This window comes from Sus scrofa, chromosome 12 (genome assembly GCF_054392235.1).
Source record: "Sus scrofa isolate SSC_HxYL_T2T_F1_AM1 chromosome 12, Sscrofa_HxYL_maternal_Yorkshire_Landrace_v2.0, whole genome shotgun sequence".
Taxonomy (NCBI): domain Eukaryota; kingdom Metazoa; phylum Chordata; class Mammalia; order Artiodactyla; family Suidae; genus Sus; species Sus scrofa.
The window spans coordinates 54,926,989-54,944,570 of record NC_139394.1 but is presented as its reverse complement, the minus strand read 5'-3'; the positions used below and the strand labels follow the sequence as shown (position 1 = coordinate 54,944,570).

Here is a 17,582-nt window from a genome sequence, read left to right as displayed (position 1 = left end):
TGGTTACACTATTTATTCCTCATATTAACTTGCTTTATTATTGAGGATAATTTTGGCTCTGCCTTCAGTAAATGAAGGACTTAGTGCTGTTTTATTTTTTTTTTTTTGTCTTTTGTTGTTGTTGTTGCTATTTCTTGGGCCGCTCCCACGGCATATGGAGGTTCCCAGGCCAGGGGTTGAATCGGAGCTGTAGGCACCGGCCTATACCAGAGCCACAGCAACTCGGGATCCGAGCCGCGTCTGCAACCTACACCACAGCTCACGGCAACGCCGGATTGTTAACCCACTGAGCAAGGGCAGGGACCGAACCCGAAACCTCATGGTTCCTAGTCGGATTCGTTAACCACTGCACCACGACGGGAACTCCTAGTGATGTTTTAGAAACCTACTGGAGCACCAGCATATTTGTTTGCCTCAGTTTTTTCTTTTGGCTAATAGTCGTTGCTGTTTTTTTCCAGAGATATCCCTAGAGCTTCAGCCTCCAGAGTTTATATCTCTTGCAACTGATGAGAAATTTATCAGTAATATGTATTTTTCCCCTTCTTGAAAAAAGGTTTGAAGAGGAGTATAGTGAAATCTCTCATCCTGTTATAGAAAAAGAGGACTTTGCCTTGTTTCAAAGTTTTATAGTTTTTAAGTGATTGGGTCATCTAAAAATCATCTCACATAGCACTTTTAACTTAAAGTACTGACATCAAATTTAATCCCTAAATTTAATTCTGTAGTCATTCAGTAAATATTTGAATGCCTACTTTTCTAAGCATTTGTAGTACTTTGAAAAACAGAATATAAAAGCTGGCACAGAGTTTATATTTAGTGTGGCAAGACAGATAATAAACTAGATAATTAAGTTAAAATGTGGTGTGTTATTAATAAGTGCCCTGAAGAGAGAGTAAAGTGGGGAGAGCGGATGGAAAGTCGAGGGTGGAGCACTGGTGTCTGGGGCCCAGCATCCCAGGCAGTGAGTGAGGAATAACGACAAATACAAAGGTTCTGGGGTGGGAATGAGAGGCCTAGTTTGTCAACAGAACAACAACGTGGGGTTAGTAGTGCGGTCTTTATAGGTAAAGACTTTGGCTTTTATGCTGATACAGACCATGAGAAGGTTTTCAGCATAGGAGTTGACGTGATTTGATTTACTTTTTTTTTTTCTTGGCTACACCTGTATCATGAGGAAGTTCCTGGGCCAGGGATCGAACCCACCTAAGCCACAGCAATGGCATCGCTGAGGCAACAGGGAACTCCTGATTGACATTTTAATAGGATCACACACACTTGGCTTGTGATGCTGAGTTATAGACTGCAGGGGGACAAGGGCAAAAACAAATAGACTGAGACTTTAGCAGTAAGTCAGAATAGGTATGACATTGGCCTAGACCAGGGTGGTGGCAGTGGAGACGATAAATGGTTGAATTTTTTTATGTACTTGCTAAGTGGAGTGGTCAAGATTTTCTGATGAGCCAGATTTTGGAGGCGTGTGGGGGTGTGTGTGTGTGAGAGAGAATATGTCCTGGATGCTTTCACGGTTTTGGCCTGAGCAATTGAAAAGACGGAGTTGGCATTAACTGCAGTGGAAGAGGCTGTAGGAAAAGGTGGAGAGATTACCAGGGGCTGAGTTTTGAACATACTAATTTCTTTCAGTCTATTAGACATTTAAGTAAAGTCATATAGGCAGTTTACCATATATGATAGGAATTCAATGAAGAGGTATGGCTTAGAGACATAAACTGGGAAACTGTTAGTATATAGACTATATATAAACCATAAGGCTGGATGGGATCAGTAAGAGAATTAAGGACTAAATCTTGGGGCACATCAGCATTGTTGTCAGAAATTATCAGAAATTAGGGAAGGAGTATAAGGAGAAGTGGTCAGGGGGGTAAGTGGAAAACCAGAATATGGAAGCCTATAAGCCAAGTGAAGAAATTTCAAGGAGGGAGGGAGGTCATCTTTGTCAAATAAGCGGTCAGGTAAGATAAGGACTGATAAAAGATCACTAGAGGTGAGTGTCCTTTGAAAAGGACAGTTTCAGCACCAATGTTGGAGGCAAAAGCCAGATTGGTTTGAGCTTGAGTGAATAGGAGAGGAACTGGAGATAGGGAATGCAGATGACTTTTATAAGTTGTGTTCTTAGAATGGGGAAACAGAAATGGGACAGTGACATTTTTGTATTTGTAAAGGTTGGAAAATGACAGCATGTTTGTTGAATGGTATTGAATTCAGGGAAGGGAAGAGGTGATGACCCAAGAGAGGGTAGGAATTTATGGAGCAGTGTCTTTGAGCAGGGGAAGTTAGATGGGATCTAATTACTGCCCATTTTGGAAGCCTTAGATAGGAGCATGGGCAGCTAGCTCTTCTAGAGTTACTACACAAGCGAAGGTGGCGTGGAGTGATGAATCTGTGGGCAGAGATTCAGGGAAGAGGTTGGGTCTTTTGTACACTGTGGAAAACTTTAGTACTTACTCTCATAGGATTTTTGTGAGTACTAAATAGGTTAATACTTTTAAAAGGATGATTACAGAACATAGTAAAGCACTCAGTAAGTGTTGACTATTATTATCATCACTTGAGGTAACTGTCAACCATTTGGTATGACATTGCTAATGCTGTAATATTTGTTTATAAAGTCATAATGTTGTTTACATGACTAGTTTCCAGTTTGGAAACTATAGGAGTTCCTGTCTTTGGAAACGAATCTGACCAGCATCCATGAGGATGAAGGTTCGATCTCTGACCTCACTCAGTGGGTTAAGGATCCAGGGTGGGCGTGAGCTGTGGTATAGGTTGAAGACCCCACTCGGATCCCAAGTTGCTGTGGCTGTGGTGTCAGTCAGCAGCTACAGCTCTGGTGCGGCCCTAAAAAGACCGAAAAAAGAAAAAAAAGAGAGAGAGAAAGAAAGAAACTATATTTTGGAAATCCTGCCTTTTCACTTTAGCCAGATGGATCACTCAGTAATTTCTGGTTATACCATTGTTTGTTTGCAAAGATGCTGGCCACTAGAGGTCTACCCACACAGAATATCAACTGAAAGTACATCCCAGAAAGACAGGATTTTTCATACTTCTAATCAGAAACATTGTAATTTTATATTATGGTCTTGAAGGTGGTCCCTTTTCTTTAATATGTAAGTAAAAGTCCCCTTAGCAAAATTGTAACATTGTCTAATAGAAAAGAGGATTCTTTTCATACTTTGGTTAAAAGTAGCAGAGAAATAATATATGTTCATATAAGTTATAGCTGCAGTTTTAGGACGATTTATAAATAAAGCTGGGCAATTAATGTAGGAATGTTAGAGGAGGAGTTGAAACCTGGAGATGCCTGGGCAGTTTCCTCAGACTCTCACCTGGTTTTAGGCATATTCCTGTTTTGAAAATGAGATGGAGAATATTAAAATATGTAAATACATCAGTGTCATTTTAGGGTGATGGAGGGACGAAAGGTGAAAAGAGAGATATGGAGAAGTCTGATCAGAGATCCCAGAGCTTCTGTTAGAAACAGGGTTTCTCTGATGAAGAATTAGACCTTGGCAATATAGAATCCCAGCTTCTGACTAGGTTGTTGTGTAAGAAGTAATAGGACTAAAGTATATAGATTTGATAAGACAAGACCTGGCATGTAAAAGCCTTTAGGAGGCTTTTAAATTATCTGGGAAAGTTGGAAACTGGAGAGAAGGTTAAAGAGGAGTTGATTTGAATCAAGCGCTGATAATTAAGAATTTAAAATTTACTGTTTGAAATACCTTTAGACTGAAATTATATTTATAAAATATTTGAAATTATAAAATTATAAAAATATTTATAAAATTATACTTTTGAACATCCATCACTTAGTAACTAATGTTCAACATTGAAAAACAATATTGAAAGATATAGAGTCAATGTTTAGACATGGATCCTTGTAGTCGAAAAAGTGTGTCAAACTAAGGGAAGTAATATACTATAAGAAAGATAAAAGGATGCTATAGGTTTTTATAGGAGGAGTAGACTAACTTCAGCAAAAAAGGCTTCGTGGAGGAAGGAGCACTGTGGGTGGCCCCTTGAAAATGGAAGATAGAACACTGAGGATATTTTAGGTAACAACACTGCATTATTAGGTAGGAAAGAGTAGTGCTATAAATCGTTCTGGTTAAAATAAAGTTCAAATAAATGTCTCCGAGCAGGGTTGTTATTCCTTTTTCTTCTTATCCACCAGTGAATCCTTTAAGAATTTATGGGTGAGATGGGTAGGAAGTGGGAAAGGGTGCTCAGTTTTTGATCCTTCTGTTCATTTTAGTCATCTATTCTTAATTATGGACAGTCAGATTTTATCAGATAAGTAAAATAATGCTTCCTCACCTGAGAGAAATCATTTGAGGTAGAAAACAACTGGAAGGAAGTTTGGTAAATATATGGTAAATATGGTATATTTCTTCTCAGACAAGGAGAAGAAAATATTAAAAAAGAAAAAATATTAAGATGATAATGAAGGTTAACTTTGTAAACAGGAGCATAATTCTATAAAGAAAGAAAGGCGCTCTTAGAAGGTAAAATTGAAGAAATCTTCCAGAAAGTATAACAAATAGGGCATTGTAAAAGATGAGCAGTATTTAAAAAAAAATTTGGAGTTCCCGTCGTGGCGCAGTGGTTAACGAATCCGACTAGGAACCATGAGGTTGTGGGTTCGGTCCCTGCCCTTGCTCAGTGGGTTAATGATCCGGCGTTGCCGTGAGCTGTGGTGTAGGTTGCAGACGCGCCTCGGATCCCGAGTTGCTGTGGCCCTGGCGTAGGCCGGTGGCTACAGCTCCGATTCGACCCCTGGCCTGGGAACCTCCATATGCCGCAGGAGCGGCCCAAGAAATGGCAAAAAGACAAAAAAAAAAAAAAAAATTTATTATGGCTATACTTTTACAATGTTCTGTCAATTTCTGCTGTACAGCAAAACGACTCAGCTATACCTTTATAAAATTTTTTTTTTAACATTATCTTCTATCATGTTCCATCGCAAGTGATTAGATATGGTTCCTGGTGCTATACAACAGGATCTCATTGCTTATCTACTCCAAATGCAAAAGTTTGCATCTACTAACAACCCCAAACTCCCAGTCCATCCCACTAGGAGCAAAAGTGAATACTGTGTGTAAATATGTGTTTAGACATTGAAGGTTTTTTGTTTCTATTTTTAAAAATTTTTATTTATTTTTGTCTTTTTGCCTCTTCACAGGCTGCTCCTGCGGCATATGGAGATTCCCAGGCTAGGGGTCGAATCTGAGCTGTAGCCCCCGGCCTACGCCAGAGCCACGGCAACTCAGGATCCAAGCCACGTCTGTGACCTACACCACAGCTCATGGCAACACTGGATCCTTAACCCACTGAGAAAGGCCAGGGATCAAACCCACAACCTCATGGTTCCTAGTCGGATTCGTAACCACTATTTGCCACGATGGGAACTCCGAAAACTTTAAATACATTTTAAAAAAAAAATCTTTATTTTTTTGTTGAGTTCCCGCCGTGGCTCAGTGGCCCTAGAAAAGGCAAAAACACCAAAAAAAAAAAAAAAAAAAAAAGTTTCATTAGTGGCTTCTAGGTTTTTTTTTTTTTTAAATCTGATTTCAGACTTTTTCTAAACTAAGATTTTTTAAATGTTCCCCGTTTTCCTATATTTTCTTGCTGTACTTTTATGGTTTTGTTTTGTTTTTCTTTTTGTCTGTTTTAGGGTTGCACCCAAGGCATATGGAGGTTCCCAGGCTAGGGGTCGAGTCGGCCCTGTAGCCTCTGGCCTATGCCACAGCCACAGCAGCACCAGATCCGAGCCCCATTTCAACCTTCACCTCATCTTGCAGCAGTGCTGGATCCATAACCCACTGAGCAAGGCCAAGGACAGAACCTGTGTCCTCGTGGGTACTAGTCGGATTTGGACTTTTATTATAAGAAATTAGGTAGAGATTGACTTTATTTACTCTAATGAATCAGTTGTTCTAAGACACCATTTTTGACTCATCCATCTTCCCCTCTTCTGATTTCCATGTGTATTTTGGTTCATTTCTGGGCAGTATTCTGTTCTCTAGATCTCTGTTTCCAATCCGGGTTATACTATGTTAGTTACTGTACTTTTAGAAAGTTTTCATGTAAATGTCATCTTATTTTTGATCAACCATGAGCTAAAAGAATTAAAATCAGTTGTGGCTCAGTGGTTAACAAATCCGACTAGGAACCAAGAGGTTGCAGGTTCGATCCCTGTCCTTGCTCAGTGGATTAAAGATCCGGCGTTTTCATGAACTGTGGTGCAGGTTGCAGATGTAGCTTGGATCTGGCGTTGCCGTGGCTGTGGCTGTGTCATAGGTTGGCTGCTACAGCTCTGATTTGACCCCTAGCCTGGGAACCTCCATATGCCGTGGGCGCAGCCCCCAAAAAGACAAAAAGACAAAAAAAAAATCAGTTGTAAACGTCTTATAATTAACAGCTGCCTCTGTCTCTTCTCACTTAGAAAGTCCAATACCAGTTTTGAAGTTTTGATTAAAAAAAATAAAAAATAAATAAAAATAAAAAAAATAATAAAAAAAACCAACTGTTTTTGCCTGGAAGCTATTAGGACGATGGTGTTCAGAAATTTTATTATGCTTTTAGTGTGAGCCTTTCTATTAATGTCTTGTGTATTTTGAAGTCCCTGTTATAAATTTTATGTCCTGCAGTTCTGGGAATATTGTGTGTTTTATGTATGTATGTGTTTTATGTATGTCTTGTGTATTTTGAAGTCCCTGTTATAAATTTTATGTCCTGCAGTTCTGGGAAAATTGTGTGTTTTATGTATGTATCCATTCCTGGTTTTTTTTTCTTTTTTTTTTTGGCCACACCCACAGCATGTGGAAGTTCCCAGGCGAGAGACTGAGCCTGCACCACAGCTGTAACCAGAGTCACGGCAGCAACAGTCTGGATCCTTAACCTGTTGAGCCATGAGGGAACTTCTTTTTTTGTTTTCTCTTAGGTCTTTCTGAAATTTATGTTAATGAGACCAGACTTGTTGATCGGTGTGGGAAGATTAAGATGAGCAGTGAAAAGAGAAGTAGGATGGGGTCAGACAGCTAAAAGGGAAGATGTGTGACAGGTCCTCTGAGGGGCCTTGTGGGCTGTTACCGGATAGGGCTTTCACTCTAAGTGAAGTAAGGAGCCAAGAAGAGTTTCAGCAGAGGAGAGACCTGATCTGACTCTTATTTTGGTAGCTCACTTTTTGAAACAAAAACTGTAGCTCCCAGCTTTTCTGAATAAGAGATTCCTTTTCTTTTTTTTTTGTTTTGGCCGTGCCTCCCACCACCACATATGGAAGTTTCTAGTCCCGAGATTGAACTACACTACAGCAGCGACCCAGGCTGCTGCAATGACAATGGCAGGTCCTTAAGCTGCTGTGCCGCAAGGGAACTCCTAGGTCTATTTTTAAAAATTATTTATTATTTATTTATTTTTTTTGCTTTTTAGGGCTGCACCCACAGTATATGGAGGTTCCCAGGCTAGAGGTGGAATCAGAGCTGCAGCTGCAAGCCTGCTCCACAGCCACAGCCACCAGGATCCGAGCTACCTCTGTGACCTACACCACAGCTCACAGCAATGCTAGGTCCTTAACCCTCCGAGCAAGGCCAGGGATCACTCCTGCAACCTCGTGGTTCCTAGTCAGACTTGTTTCCATTGCACCACAACGGGAACTCCCTATGTTTTTTTTAGATTAAAAAACATTTTACTTTTTGTGTGTATTTTATTTTATGTTTGTGTGTGTGTCTTTTTGCTATTTCCTGTGCCACTCCCGTGGCATATGGAGGTTCCCAGGCTAGGGGTGAAATCCGAGCTGTAGCCCCCGGCCTACGCCAGAGCCACAGCAACGCGGGATCCGAGCCATGTCTGCAACCTACACCACAGCTCACGGCAACGCCAGATCGTTAACCCACTGAGCAAGGGCAGGTACCAAACCCGCAACCTCATGGTTCCTAGTCGGATTCGTTAACCACTGCGCCACGACGGGAACTCCTGTATGTATTTTAAATAAAATTGTAATGTAGTGCTTCATTTTTGAATAGCTTAATTTATCAGTATTGAATTGTATGTTTAACATTTATTTTAATAAGTTTACATTTTCTTTCTTCCTTCCTTCCTTTCTTGGGCTGAATGTGCGGCTTATGGAAGTTCCCAGGCTTGGGGCTGAATTGGAGCTACAGTTGTCAGCCTACACCACAGCGCAACGAGGGATCTGAGCTACGTCTGCGACCTTCACCACAGCTCATGGCAACGCTGGATCCTTCATCCACTGATCAAGGCTAGGAATTGAACCCACATCCTCAGGGATACTAATCCGGTTTGTTACCACTGAGCCACAACAGGAACTCCAAGTTTACATTTTCTTGATATTTCATAATTAACACTTTTTTTTTGCATTGAGATGATTGCTTTTACAAATTATACAATTTGTTAAAAAATCTGAGCACTTTAAAATGCAAATATTATTGCTGGTATTTTGGTATTAAGTGAAAAAATACCGGCATCTCTTTGCTCCAGCATTGAATGTACTAGAATCATCTTGTAAAGTTTTATTCATTACTGTCTAATCCTCACCCTATCCCCCCTAACCTTCGAGTTTTGATTGAGTGCACTGCATTGAATTTATGGGTTGATTAGACATGATCTGACATCTTTACAGTGTTATCTTTGCCAAGAACAAGTCTGGCTTCCTGTGTATTCCCAGCTTTCAGTGAGCATTATATTTATTTTAAATACAGGCTCTATGTTTTTCTGTTAAACTTGAATTGCTTCTGGGTACAGGGTCATTTTTAAATTTTTCCCTTTTTTTGATTAGTTATGTATGGGAAAGCCATTAATTTGTTTAATTTTGTAATTGGCCACTTTGTTTACCTTTTCATTTGGTTTTGTTAGCTTTCCTAGCTGTGTAGTAATCATATTCAGATCTCCTCTTTAAGGGGTTCCCTTGTGGCACAGTGGGTTAAGGATCTGGTGTTATCACTGCAGTAGCTCTTGTACTGTTGTGGTTTGGGTTCAGTACCTGACCCAGAAACTTGCACATGCCATGTATGTGGCCAAAAAAAAATCTCTTAAAGTATATTTTTAAAATCTGAGTACCTCACTAAATTGTTCTAAAACATTGTTAGGTGTTTTACTATTTATTAATAGTTTTTTTTTTTTTAACTGTGTTAAATGCTCTCATTTTTATTTTTCTTTGCTCATAAAACATTAGTTTTATGATTGCTCATCTTCATTTCTTGTCTTTCATAATAGTTGTCATGGCAGGCATCCTTGTTTTGTTTTTTGTTTTGTCTTTTTTGCTATTTCTTGGGCCGCTCCCTCGGCATATGGAGGTTCCCAGGCTAGGGGTCGAATCGGAGCTGTAGGCACCGGCCTACGCCAGAGCCACAGCAACGAGGGATCCGAGCCGCGTCTGCAACCTACACCACAGCTCACGGCAACGCCGGATCCTTAACCCACTGAGCAAGGGCAGGGATTGATCCCGCAACCTCATGGTTCCTAGTCGGATTCGTTAACCACTGCGCCACGACGGGAACTCCCTCTCTTTCCTTTTAATGTGAAGAATGTATATTGACATTTTTTGAAAAAATTTCAACAATGAAAACAAATGCTTTTTCTCATTCAGTCTTTTTTTTAAGAGCTCAGCTTTTCATTTGATCTCAACATAATTTTAGCTCAAAAGATTGAGGCTATCTTGAATTTGTGGAAGATTGACACCTTTTATTTAAATTTATTGTTGGATTACATTTAGTAGTATTTTGTTTCAGAAAGATGGTATAGCATAGGGGTTAAGGGTGCCAGCCTCTCTGTTATCCACCTTCCCTGGGTCTGTTCGCTCAGCTGTAAAGAGAAGATAACAAATAGTTTTCAGCTTGTAGACCAGGAGTGGTAATCATTCAGTAGGCCTTCGTACTAATGTGATGTTAAAATACTTGCTCCTCTCCTTGGCCATTACCCTTCTTGCTTGTGATCTGTTCACTAAAGGGGTAAAGCTGGCACAAAAAGAGGGCCTGGCTGTAGGACTGTGTTCCAGCATAGCCTGGCTGTGGCATGCTTCTCATGGGCTGGTGATTCTTCAGTACCTGCTATTAAATATGTTGGTCTTTCATCTCATCAGATTGTTTTGAGAGTGAGTTACCTGTTAATGATGTTACATACATACTTATCTAGACTAGTGTCTGGGGTATAGTAAATACTATAGTGTTTGCTGTTGTTATTTGGAATTTTTGTCAAGAGTATTCGCTGTGGTGTCTATGCACAGTTGGCTCCATGAATTAGAAAACTCTCTTTGGATATACTTTAATAAAGGAACTCCTTTTTGAATTTACTGTGAACATGTCCGGGACCGATGTTTGGAATGGTTTGGAGAGATAACTCTTTGGCAGCTTACTTAGTTCTTTGGAGGTTATTTTTTTTTTTTTTAATTTAATTTTTTTTCATTACTCGAATTTGTCACATCTGTAGTTGTATAATGATCATAACAATCTGATTTCACAGGATTTCCATCCCGCCCAACTTTGGAGGTTATTGAAGTATTTATTTTCTAATTCTACTTGATGCCATTTGACAATTTGTATTTTATTGGAAAACTATCCATTTTATCTACATTTTAAAATTTATTAGAAACTTAATTTGGTTTTCTCTGTATCATCTTATTCATTCCTTCTTTTTTAGTCCTTATTTTATATGATTGTTTTTTCAGTCCGGCTAGTGGTTTCCCTGTTTCCCTTCAAAATGTATCTCCTAGCTTTTAGAACGAAATCTGCTAGCTTCTGCTTTCCAGTTGAGTAACTTGTGAATTTCTTTAATTCTTTTATTCTGACTTTTTTAAAAGTTCTATTTTCTAACCTTGAGTTTGAATGCTTAATATTTAATTTTAATTCTTTATCAGTTGATAGTATTTCGACTGTGGATCTTCTGAGTGTAGCTTTATTTGTGTATCAAAGGCTTTTTTTATGTAGGTTGTTTTAATAATTGTTATTTACTAGGTAATTTGGATAGATTTTGATTCCCATCTTTGAATGGAATAGTTCAGGGAGAGGAAGTATGTAAATGGTCAAGTCTATTCCACTAAGGGGAGCAATTTGTGTCATTTTCAGATTGTGGTCTCTGTTATTTCTACTTGATTAATTTTTCAAGTGTTACGGCCTGTTATTTCTACTTGATTAATTTTTCAAGTGTTACGGCCTAAATAGATGATCAGTTTTTGTAACTGTTCCTTAGGGATTTGACCTTATCCGGTCATATGTTCAGCCATTTTATTGTTTCATGTTTTATCTTTAAGGACTGAAATGGTGATTGGATTCTACTTTGATTTCTGCTCAGTTTTCTTGTATTTCTTTAAAATTTGGGCTCCAATTATGTATATAGTTCCAGAGTATATAGTTTTATATACATCATATCTTTTTATAGATTATAATCTTGAACATTCTAAAAAGTGACCCTTGGAGTTCTCCTGTGATGCTGCTGGTTAAGGATCTGGCTTTGTCACCGCAGTGGCCTGGTTGGCTTGTGTTGCTGCTGTGGTGTGGGTTCATTCCCCAGCTTAGGAACTTCCACATGCTGTGGGCTCAGCCACAAAAAAAAAGAAAAAAAAGAAAAGAAAAAAAAAAGTGACTCCTTTTGTCACCTTTAATGTTCTATTTTGACTCAAATGGTAAGAGTGTTTATACTTGCCTGGTATTCTTGTCTAACCTTTTACTGTTAACCTTTCAAGTCTTTGTTTTAGGTTTGTCTCATGTAGTTGGATAAAGACAGGTTAGTTTTTTGGGACCCAGTCTGAGATGCTTTTAATTAATGTGTGTTTAATTTTGCTTCTGTAATACTCTTCTTTTCATTGCCTGTATTGTTGTTTTGTTTTCTTTTTTCTTCCTTGAACAACATGGTTTATTTTACTTTCTCTCCCTTCTCTCATTTGGGAAGTTGCATACCGTATTTCATTATGTCTCAGATACCATTGATTGTAAGATGCCTTATTATTTTGACAACCACTAACATGGTTAAGCTCTGTCCAAGAAACTATGACATGCCATTGATTTTAATATGCATGTTAATTTCAGATATACTAAAATGTGGAAAAAAGTGCCTCTTAAGACTAGGTGAAATATGGTAGTTTATAGTTCAGTGGCTATTATAAAGCTGTAGCTTCACTAAAATGTATTATGTTTTTATCAAGTAGATTTTTTTCTGTTTGAGGAGTGGTTGTTTGAATGCTCTATTTTCAGGATTCTGGTATGTTTAAAAATATTGGTGGCTTTCATAAGTGAAGTTATATTTTGGCTGGTTATAGAATTTTTGAGCTATGTTACCTTCCCCTTGATACCCAGTAGTCATTGTTCCATTACCTTCTGGTGTCTAGGATTTCTCTAGAGAAGTCTGGGGCCAGCCTGACTGTTTTTTTCCCTTTATAGGTGACCTACTTCTGCCTGAGTATTGGTAGAATTCTTTCTTTATCCTTGAAGTTCATTAACTTCATCAGGATATAGCTCGGTCTTGGTGTGATTCTCTATTACATTTTCCTGGTACATGGTAAGCCATTTCAATCTGCGTTCAGGAGTATGTTCTTATATATCTTACTGATATGCTTTCAGTTTTATTTTTCTTTCCTGAAGGGACATCAATTTTATGATTATTCATCTTCATTTCCTGTCTTTCATTTCAGATGCTTCTTTTGTCTTCTGCTGTGTTCTAGGTAGTTTTCTCAGTATTATCTTTTCATTAATTTGTTTTCATCAATATCAGGTCCACTACTTTATATGATGTAGTTTTCATTGTGCCAGTGGCTTCAGTACTTCATTCATTTTTATTTATTTATGTCGGTGAGCTGCCCTTTCAACTTGTCTCATTTATTTCCCTCTTTAAAACAGCTTTTACTTGTGGTAAAAACAGGTAAAACCACATTGTCTTGAGATGAGTAAATCAGTGCTAATACCACAGTTTATTCTCCAAGAACACAAGTGATTAGTGAAATCTGTTTTATCGTCATGCTGTTAAATGTGCTTTATTAATGGCATGAAATATGAAAAAACTGTTATTCATTTGCATCCTAAAGACATTTCTTTTTGCAGTTGGGTGAGCTTTTGTGCACAGTAGAAATCTGTTTTGCCATGTGTGCTTTTGTGTGTATGAGAGATAAGTGTTCAAGAATTTTTCTTATTAATCGTTGAAGATCTGTTGAAGATTTTTTTTTACCCAGTGTGTTTGTAATGTAAACCATTAAGAAAAATTTCATTGAGAAGGAAAATCATGACTGACAGAGGCTGTGTCATCCATGTGTGCCATAGTAAAAGACCTGCTGTATGAATTTCATAGGAGTACTAACTTGCTCTTTGCTTTATTCTGAGGAAATTAAGGTGATCTAAAGTGCCCCTTGGAGTTCCCGTCATGGTTCAGCAGAAACGAATCTAACTAGGAACCCTGAGGTTGCAGGTTAGATCCCTGGCCTGGCTCAGTGGGTTAGGGATCCAGTGTTGCCGTGACCTGTGGTGTAGGGTGCAGATGAGGCTCGGAGCTGGCATTGCTGTGGCTGTGGTGTAGGCTGGCAGCTGTAGCTGCTGTTGGACCCTTAGCCTGAGAACCTCTGTATGCTGTGGGTGCACCCCTAAAAAGACAACAGACCAAAAAAAAAAAAAAGTGCCCCTTAATCTCCATTTGAGGTTGAAGGAAATAGTGAAAATTGTGAATGTGTGTAAAATGTGGTTACTGAGTATGATATTTTCACTGTGATTTATTAAAATACGTGCAAGACATATGTACTGTAAAGTATCCTAACTGTTTAATAGGGCCTAGGTTCTCCCATGGTTTTTGTTGTTGTTTTTTTGGGGTTTTTTTTGGTACGGTGGCTGAGATAACTGGCATTTTTAATGTTTTTGTTGATGTTAACAGAGGTTATTTTAGTTAATCAGCATGGCCTGATATGGCCAGCAGCATACCCAGTATTGTGAATAACCTGAATTTACTACTTTATTAGAGTCTATTCATAGCTTATTCTTAAAGTTGTTAGAATTACCTAAAGGCTCTAAACTGTTATGTTTGATTGCCAGTAATGTGGCATCTTCCTGAGATGATGCATATGTTTTCACTGATCCATTAATTCAACAGATATTTACAGAGGGCCTACTACATGCCAGGGACTGGAACAGGTGCTGGAATATATCACTAAACAAAAGTCCGTGCCCTTTTAGAGCTTTCATTCTAGTGGGTGTAGGGGAGATAAACAAAACTAATAGGGAGTATATAAGCATAGAGTAATAAGCATTATAAAGAGTAGGGGAGGAAGTTCCCATCCTGGCTCAGTGGTTAACGAACCCGACTAGCATCCATGAGGTCTTGGGTTCAATCCCTGGCCCTGCTCATCGGGTTAAGGATCCGTCATTGCTGTGAGCTGTGGCAGGCACATCTCGGATCCTATGTGGCTGTGGCTTGTGGAATAGGCCAGCGGTTATAACTCCGATTTGACCCCTAGCCTGGGAATCTCCATATGCTGCCCTCTAAAAAGCCAGGGGGGAAAAAGAAAAAGATTATGGGGATAAAATAGGGAGGACAGTGTAAGAGTATGGGGGTTACAATTTAATTAAAACAGGATGACATTCGTATAATTGAATTAGCTAAGAAAGGGAATCGTTCAGAGGGTCCAGCAAACAAAAGACAGAATTGGGACAGACTTGAGCGTTGGAGGAAGATAAGGGAAAGCAGTTAGCTGAAGCCAAGTAGTAGCAAGTAGAAGGTTGGAGAGATGCTGGATAATTCTAAAGAAACTTTTAGGCCACTATGCAGGCTATTCATTAATCTGAGTCAGAACTCAAAGCCCTAGGAATAGTGACATGATCTGAATTCACATATCGATAGGATCATTTTGGGTGCTGAATTGACACGAGAAAGATTTCAGAGTACCCACGTTTATTAAAGTAAACATTTATAGCCGAAATGAAAGCTCCACCAACAATATCTCTATTGTATTTTTCCTCTTATTAGGAAGAGAAATGCTGTTTATGTCCCACTAGATCTGTTTCATGACTGCCCAACTTAGAGTTGAAAAGCACTGCTAAATGAGATACAACCTTCTTTCCTTGCTGGGAAGGAAGGAAATAGTAGAACGTAGGGTGTTGTGTAATAGAAACTTAAAAAATCAATGTTATCCACAAACTTAGCTTTAAAAAAAATCAAGTAATTGTCAGTGATAGAAAAGGCCTAATCATGAAGAGCCCCACTTCTCAGAGACACCTACTTAAAGAAAAAACCTTGTTCAGATTTCCTGGGGCTTAACTCCATGTTCTAAATAATATGCTTATAGTGTTTATTTTTTGGTTTATCAACTTGAGACATTCTCTGTTGACTTCTTGCTATGACAGATGTTTTCAGTCCCACTTCTCACTACTGACCTTCCTCGTACGACGGTCACTGAACTGGCGCCTCTCTGGGGTTCTGCCCAGAAGATTAGCCTTCCTCCTTCGCTGCACCCCCTCTGTGAGTATTCTGCTCTTCTCCCTCCACTGTGCTTAATCAGTTCACATTCTTCCATCCGTTTTTCATCTTTTCAGAACCATGGGCAATCTCTATGTTCTTTTAAAAAAATATTTTTAATTAAACATTTATGTTAAAATTTCTTTAGAAAAGTTTATTTTAAGTTGTTAGGAAGGAGAAGAGATAATCTGGCACCTTGAAGATTAGAAGTTTTGGCCAAATTTTTTTGTTTTGTTTTTTTTTAAATGTGCGTAGTGTGTTTAAGAGTTAGATGCATTTACAATATTTAATCTTTTTTTTTTTTTTTTTTTATTGTCTTTTTGCTATTTCTTTGGGCCGCACCCGCAGCACATGGAGGTTCCCAGGCTAGGGGTCGAATCGGAGCCGTAGCCACCGGCCTATGCCAGAGCCACAGCAACGTGGGATCCGAACCGCGTCTGCAACCTACACCACAGCTCACGGCAACGCCGGATCGTTAACCCACTGAGCAAGGGCAGGGATCGAACCCGCAACCTCATGGTTCCTAGTCGGATTCGTTAACCACTGTGCCACGACGGGAACTCCTACAATATTTAATCTTTTAAAAACAAATTTTATCTTCCAATGTCATTAACTACTCTTTCAAAGTGATATATAGCATTCTTTCATATAGGATTCCCCCAATTTTAGGTTATTTTTATATTACAAGTTATATAAATTATAACTAATGATCCTATGGATTTTCCTTATGGAAATATTTACATGTAATCTTTATTTCTCAGGAGTGGTCATTGCTAAATCAAAGAAGATAAACATTTTTTTGAAGCCCTTTTTTCCCCTTTCAGTTTTATTGAGATATAATTGATATGTAGCCCTGTGTAAGTTCAAGGCGTATAGCATAATGACTTAGATATATTGTGAAATGATTATTACAATGAAAATTGTTAGGAATTCCCTTGTGGTGTAGCCGTTTTAGGATCTGGCATTGTCACTGCAGTAGTTCGGAGAGCTGCTGCGGTGTTGTTGGTTTGAGCCCTGCTCTGGGAACTTCCTCTTGCCTTGGGCACAGCCAAAAAAAAAAAAAAAAAAAAAGTTCACATTCGTCACATTATATAGTTACTCCAAAAAAAAGTTCTCTTGTGATGAGAACTTTTAGGATCTACTCTCTTAGCAACTTTCAGGTATACTCTATAGCAGTGTTAAGCTTTAGTCATCATATTGTATATTACATCCCGCTACTTATTTATTTTAAAACTGGAAGTTGTACCTTTTTTAGATTCTTAGTAACTATCACCAGTTACCTTCTAGGAAGGTTACAGTCCCACTATCATTGTATTAAAATTTCACTTATTGTGTTCTTAATATTATCAGGGACTTCTAAAAATGTTTGATTCTGCTAGGTTAAAAAATATATATGTATTTTTTAAATTCCCAAGGAAAACAAATACTTGACAGTTTTGAATTGCGTGTGTGTGTGTGTGTGTTGGGGTTGTTTAAAAGGTTTCTAAGAGTACTTTTTTGCCTTTTAATTTTTTATGTCGATTTTGACACGGAAAATTTTTTCAGTTGTCCAGTTAATTAGACTTCCCTGTGTTTTCTTCCTTTCCTTTAACACTTTGAATAGTTCCTATTCCTAAGATCAGATAGGGCTGTGGAGTATTTGAAGGTAGCTTTGAAATGGGCAGTGAAGGGAGAAACTTTTTGACAGTAGTTGCTTTAGAAACACTCAGCTTGTATTAAAAATCTTTCATGATAATTTAGGTTTTTTGTTGCTGCTTTTGAATATAATCAGTTACCTTGTGCTATAGACGTTTTAAATTATTAGACACTTCCATGAAAGTGTAATGTATAAGGCTACTTCAAGTTGTATGAGATGTTATCAGTACTAGTAACTCCATTCTTGGGTAATCTGGCTAAACTAGTCTTTCTACCCAAATTGCATGATACTTAAACTTTCTTTTAATGAGTTATGGAATGTCACCAGGGGATTTGTCACTATTTGGCATAATTCCATTAAGAACTTGTACTGGTGATACTCTAGTCCTTTTGGGGGGAAATTAATTTTAGACTATGAGAACTTTACTGACATTTTAAGCTATTTTTAAGTAGCAGCATTTTATAAAAATGTTTTTAAAAGATAC

General features: G+C 38.4%; 1 protein-coding gene and 1 long non-coding RNA gene across 3 annotated transcripts in view; one reads left to right on the top strand and one right to left on the bottom strand.

Moving 5' to 3' along the window:
* Positions 1–17,582, top strand: part of UBE2G1 (ubiquitin conjugating enzyme E2 G1) — an 84,741-nt gene that overhangs the window by 22,407 nt on the left and 44,752 nt on the right. The gene's annotated exons all lie outside the window — the stretch shown is intronic.
* On the bottom strand, positions 5,723–13,632 carry LOC146398350 (uncharacterized). The gene is made up of 2 exons (XR_014821678.1): positions 11,185–13,632; positions 5,723–11,148 (listed from the first exon to the last, which is right to left on the bottom strand). It is a non-coding gene; the product is annotated as an uncharacterized LOC146398350 (long non-coding RNA).